The sequence below is a fragment of the Anser brachyrhynchus genome (genome assembly GCF_964034855.1).
Source record: "Anser brachyrhynchus genome assembly, chromosome: 2".
Lineage (NCBI taxonomy): Eukaryota > Metazoa > Chordata > Aves > Anseriformes > Anatidae > Anser > Anser brachyrhynchus.
Genome location: NC_137695.1, coordinates 103,196,998 through 103,203,685, shown reverse-complemented (window position 1 = coordinate 103,203,685; position 6,688 = coordinate 103,196,998). Strand labels below are relative to the sequence as shown.

At 31.4% G+C, this 6,688-nt stretch overlaps 1 long non-coding RNA gene across 2 annotated transcripts in view; it reads right to left on the bottom strand.

The window, feature by feature from the left end:
- LOC308189050 overlaps window positions 1-6,688 on the bottom strand; it is a 522,677-nt gene that overhangs the window by 423,771 nt on the left and 92,218 nt on the right. The window lies entirely within an intron of this gene.

Below are 6,688 nucleotides of genomic sequence, written 5' to 3'. Positions count from 1 at the left end.
AAAAACAAAACAAAACAAAACAAAACAATAACTTTGAGACAAAGTTGTATTTCATCAGCATTACTGAAAATATTATGAAATCATATAATTATTCCATTTAATACCCTCTTGAGAGATGAATTCACAGAGTTGTGGCTTTTCGGTTCAGTTTTGATAGATGAAACTTACAAAATGTGGACACATTTAGAGAACAATTTAGTTTATTTCTATTTCCATTTTTCCCTATCTTGGAGCAGCAGAAATGAAAGGAAACGGAACAACAATAAAAATAATAAAACCAAACTTGATATTGTCAGTTTAAGTTAAAATATGCCTGATATTTTATAATCATCACTATAAGAAGGTGAATAACAGGTTAGCCAAAACCTGTACCTTAACATAGCAAGGCAAGTGTTTTGCTTTTAGCTGACATGTGATTAATCTGTTTCTTCCTGGCATTGTTAAAGTGTAGTTATTGATTTATTTATTTTTAACATATACTATTTATACTGAAAAAACTGAAATTTTGCTGTGTTGATATGTAAAGTCCTCTCACACCAACAATCAACTCTAAACTAGTCACTCATTCAGTCTGACCTGTTCCATAACCCCACAACAAAATTCTGCTAAAAATAAAAATTGTGTGTGTGTGTGTCAGGGAGACGTGCCTTTTTGGTATTCTTCTAAACATCAAATTCAGAAGGCATAAAGTGAAATAAATTCCACAGTTAATAATACTCATTGAAAGAATCGTGCTAAATCACCACCAGTGTCCAGACCCCCACCTTCACTGCTCTTGTGAGTCTGAGTGCCTGACATGATGGTGATTGTCATGATATAACACTGCAACAATGGTATGCAACCTGACAGCCTCAGAGGTTAACTGTGTCTACTATATTAGTGGACATAATGATCTTAAATGTGCATTTACACAAAACAGATGTTAATTTACAAAAGGAAGAAAAATGAGCTAGTGCAAATCCAGTCCAGGATTTTATGGAACTTATACAACAACTCTAGCAGAAGTTATACAAAAATGTATTTATGTTATACATGTAAAATTTTTGTTAACTGGATATTTAACATCTACTGTGAAACTCATCTCCTGATGAGGACAGATTTGGGCTGACTTAAACAGAGGGAGACTGAATGGAGCTAAGCTGAGGGAAGCTGTCCTTAGGTGAATCACTGACTCTGCTCTTTAGCAGAAAGCATACATAAAGGAAAAGGTCAGCTGAACAAGGTGAAGGGTAAACAAAAAATCTTATAAACTGTAGGTCATCTAAGCACCTGGCATCTGGTTTGTTACCTTGTTCATAGTAACAGCAATCAGAGTAAGCATTCTTTTGGAAATGTGCCATTGGGTTTCTTGCAACCTAAGGCAATGTGAGACTTTCAGGTGGAGTCTTGTGTAGCAAACTAGCTAGCAGTTAGTTTTTTTAAGGAAAAGGATAGGAGAGAATACTGAGGGACTAGAAACTATAGGCGAGTACAGAAGAAAGATTCAACAAGGGGTAAAAGAGCAAAGATAAAAGATCTGAAGATATTTAGTCTTCTATTTAGACATTATATTGCTCTTCAGAGTATAATGAACTTTGTATCCTGTGTCTTTGACACCCATGTCACCTCTCATGACTTGTTGTCAGACAAAAAAAGAAACAAGTCAGGCAAAAAGGTTCTTGGTAAATAATTGTTTCATCAACTGATAACTGCTATGAAATACATAAATGTAACTAACAAACTCACTGCCTTTTCCACCAACTTCTCCTTGTATTTGCTATTTCTCTCAAAAGTTTTAGCACAGTGTAGATAAAATACATTGCTTCCCATTAATGGCTATTTATTCTATTTGTGGAACATTTCAGATGCAGCATGCTTTGCTGAAGTTTAAGATTTGAGAAAGTCATTTAAAAATATCCAGCCAAATTAATATATATATATAATATCATAAAGGGACCCCAAAATATCTGAGGTTTTGCATTCACAATCTGATTTTTATTTCAGAAAGAGTTGAAAAGCCTATACTGTGAATGAAAAAAAGCTAAAGCTTTAGAAAGGCAATCTGGAAGTAAAACTAATAAGAACTCTATACTTTTCTATGGATTGAAACTTCTTGCATAAAAAAAATATAGAAATAAAGACATAAACTATAAGTAGATGAACCTGAGACATAACAAAAAAAAAAGAGAGAAATCAGTGAATGTACTGCATATAATGCCCTTTATTGTTTATTATTGAGGTGTTTAATGCTTGATTCTGAAGTGCACAAGAAAGAGACAAGCATTTCTGTTTCCATTTCTTTCTTCCCTTTGGTTTTGATCAAAAGTAACTTCACAGAATGTAAAAGCTCTGCCACTAGAATATGTGTATGTGTGTAGAAATCTGTATAGGCAGATGGCTCTGGTCACTGCTTTCTCTTGACTGCAAAGTTTAAATAAATGTTACAGACATTTGGAATTACCACTGCATTTTGAATTTCCCTCTTTTGAAGATCAGTCAACTTATTTGTGTTCTCATAACCTCGGTCTCTGTTTTAATGGGTAGAAATATGACTGAAGAGTAATCCTGGCTTAGCTAAGCTATGGAAAATTTTGTGCTCCCAACTTGGTAGGATCGGTAGTCAAACAATAATAGTATATATATATATATGCACCATATACACTATATATACTATATATATATTATAGTATACTATAGTAGCCTTTAACATCAGCACTTTTCTTTATACAGAATAGACTTCATGGTAGATTTCTTCTATGTGTGTACTGGGACTTTTGTCCTATTTCAACTAGAATAACCAACAGGGCTAATTTTACCTTTAAATGCACAGTACGTTATAGTCATTTATTGTTGCATTTAATTTTCCCTAAAGAGGAAAAGTCCAAAGACCATTTAGCTTTCTATACCATACAAAAATAAATTGATGTATTTTCTAGAGATCTAGATATCCATTACCAGACACTGAAAGAAATGGCTTAGCTGTGAGTTTTTTTCTAGAAGATGAGTATGAAACATTATGAGATACTATAACAAATGCTTTTAATAAAGCTTCAATACAAAAATATTATTGAGAAATTTATAAGTATAATAATAATAGGCTATATCGGTCTGCATGGATTGAGGTATTAAGGACAAAATACTTCTGCTTCTTGATTCTCTTTGGCAGTCAGAGACCACAGGACCAAGTAGCACCATAAATAACATCTGACTTTTCTCTAATTCTCCATTTCAATAAAAATATTGACTTTGGGGAATACTATTTCTTTGGTGTCAGTATTATCAGGGAGGAATAATTAACTGTAGTGCTGATGAACAAAATCATCAATGATGGAAAGAATATAGTCAAATAATACCCTTTGTTTCCAAGAGAAAAAGAGTGGGAATTTATACCTAGACCAAAATATACATAAAATTAAAATCTGAAATAATTAAGTGCTGTAAAAGCAATGATAAAATACTTTGTGTATTAGTAAGGCCAGATGCCATGGAAATAACTGATGACAAAGTTACAAATGTCAAACGTTAGTATTCACATGAAAATCACTTCAGATTTAAATAATAAGATAAAAACCATACTAAATCATTAGTATGATCATTATCAATCATTATCAATTTTGAAAATTCCAACAGCAAAAGGCAGAGGAAAAAATATCTTCCAGTAAGAATACATTCCCAGGATTCACTTACACTTTGTTATAAAGTGATAAACCACTTAGAATGGAAACAAAACCCATTCCTGTAAAACAATTATTACAAGTACAGCATACAGCAGTATGTGGGAAAGGACAATCAGTTAAACAAGCATAGTCATTCTAATATTTTCACTCTGAGGATATGACTCCTTCTTAAAACAGAAAGTCAAATACAAAAAAAAAAATCTTATTGGAAAGGTCTTAAATGATACTATTGAATGAAGAAACAAAAGGGGGAAAACATCCCTTCATATGAACCACACTACTGCTGAGATGTTCACATTCTTGTCCCCAGTACGAGTCCTATAAAGTCCTCCAAAACTTAGGATGGGCCTGGGAAGTAACAAGTATAATAAAACAAAATATTTGGTCCACTCAATTTACATTCTTGCAGGCCTTTTAGAATATTGCCTTCAGAGAGTGTGTTGATCAGACTGTTGTCCAAGACAGGGGAAAGCGTAACAACATAGTACTCAACACATGATTGATGAGTTACCTCATATGACTCTATGGAAGTTTGCTGTTAACAGATTAACAGTTTATTTTAAGTTTTCAGCCATAGATATAAAATTTCTTTGAAGCCAGTCCACCTGTTTAATAGATGTCATAAATAAAGCCATGATGTTTTCATTTTGTTTTAAAGAAAATCTGTTAGAAGTTTAATGGAGTTTTTGAATGTAAAATGTGATGTTACATACCTCTTATTTTTCCAGTAAAAGTAAATAAAATCTTAAAATTATAAATGTAATAAAAAAAAAGACAAAAAAAAGTTAGACTTCTCAGAATGTAAGTCTATGTAGCATACAGATTTTTTGATTTGTAACTGTTATTCATTCTTCATTTTTCTTTTCCTGGACCTTTACTTAAGATAAATCTATCTAAGTATTAGCATAGTTGTAGATGTCTTATTAGCTATATAAATGGAAAATACAGATTAATTAAAGCTATTGGAAATTTAGTGACAATTATAAACCTTTTATGGAAGCTAAAAGGAAGAATCTATATTATATTACATAAACAAATAACCCTTTCTTCTATAACTTTCCTATGTGCAGAATGCTTGGAATTCTTCACACAGTTGTTGTGAAGATTTATCATACAGGTTTTATGCTAACTACTTGTAATGTTTAATAAACACTTTGAATTTTTACAGATATGAAATAGTTAATGCCCCTGATTGAGTTTGACTGTAAAAATAGAAGCAAAATTGGACAAAAAAACATCTACTTGTCTTTGGTATTGTAGAAATTAATTTTAAAAGACTTATATAAGAAGTTAAGGTTGCAGTGGTCACTTGTTTATTCTTGGACTTCATCCTTATGGCTTCCAAAGCCATATACTTATATGGCTTTGGAAAATTCCTCCTCATCCATGTCCATCATTCCATGCATCAGTTTGATCACATGTATGACACGATACATTATTAAAGGTACAAAGAAAATAGTTGGAAGAATTCGGAGTGGGGGAGAAGAAAAAATCAAAACCAAAACCAAATATATTTCAACATTAATCTGTTAAAAGTTCCAACATATGTGTGTGTACTTTTAGTTTTCTCTGCTATTATTAGCCAAAAAATTCCTTGGTATTACTCAAATGTTTAAGTGCTTTCTTGATTTCAAGGTTTACTAAAGACTTCTCTGAGCTTTTGGTAAATAGAAAATAACTAAAAAAGCCCAAATCCTTTTACACTCAACTATTATAAATCACTTGGAAGCATATTGTCATCTTGAAATAATTGCATTAGGAAATTAGTGTTTCTGAGCTTCACTCAGAGCTGTTATAGTTCTCAAGACTCTTCTCACTCAATACTGTACAGAATTACATCTGTCTGTATGGGTAGTCTTCCACAAGATTTCTTCTGACTTCATCTTCCTCTGATTTCAACTGTCAAAATTCAATTACTGCTTAAAAGGTCTATTGAAGAAATTGATCTAATGTGGCCTTTACTGTAGTTACTCTACAGGTTCACAAAGAGAAAGTAAAAAATAACAATATTCTCATGTTTAGAGAAATACAAAATATCATGACTAGATAAATGGAAAATTAAGGTCAATGTAACAACTGTTGTAAATATTAGAATAAAAAGTGTTAGAAAAAAATCCCTCAATAAAATAATTAGTTACAAAATTTCTAACATTAGCAAAGTGAGAACTTATTAATAGAACTAACTTGCCATAACTTCATATAAATATTAAATCATATAAATATAAATAGCAGTATAAATAATAATTTACATAAAGGTAAATATTTATTATCTTTGTAATTATTTGTGTATTTTTATCGTAAAATATAAATGTTGTGAGAGCATGAAGTTTTAAAGGGAACTGAATGATACACTGGCATGAGTCAATAGCAGAACTATGTGTTACTCCAAAAAATACCAAAAGTTAAAACTGACTAAAACTAAGACATTTTCTCCAAGCTTTTATTAATGAGACAATAAACCTAAAATATATATATAAAGTTCTTCAATCATACAAAAATGAATGTGTTTAGAAGGGGAAATTCTATATTGACAACAGAGATTCACATCCTTATAAAAAGTTAGATTGGAAAGACTTCGAAGTAGCCCAGTAACAATACTAGTCCAACAGCTAATAATTAAAATACTATGCAGTTACAGGTTCTATTAAAAAAAAAAAAAAAAAAAGTGAAAAAGAAAGCAACACACAGAAAAAAACAATGCCATGACCTGATTTCAGATTAATAAGTGATTATAGTGCTGACTGAGAAAGGTATTCAAAGCAACTTTCCAACATCATTAGTGCTTCCTGAAAGAGATAAATCACATTTATTTTATGAAAATGACCTAATAATTAAGCAGATGAATTACCAAACAAGGTTCCTAATGTTATTTTTAAAGTCATAGCTTTCCAAATTGAGTGTGTATTCATCACACTTTCCTTTATATCTTCCACAGAAACAATTGAGGGAACAAGTCTATTGGAAGACATAAAGAAATAACCAGAAGCACATTGTTTACTAGTTAATTTCCTAGCTGTTCTCTGAGCAGTAGT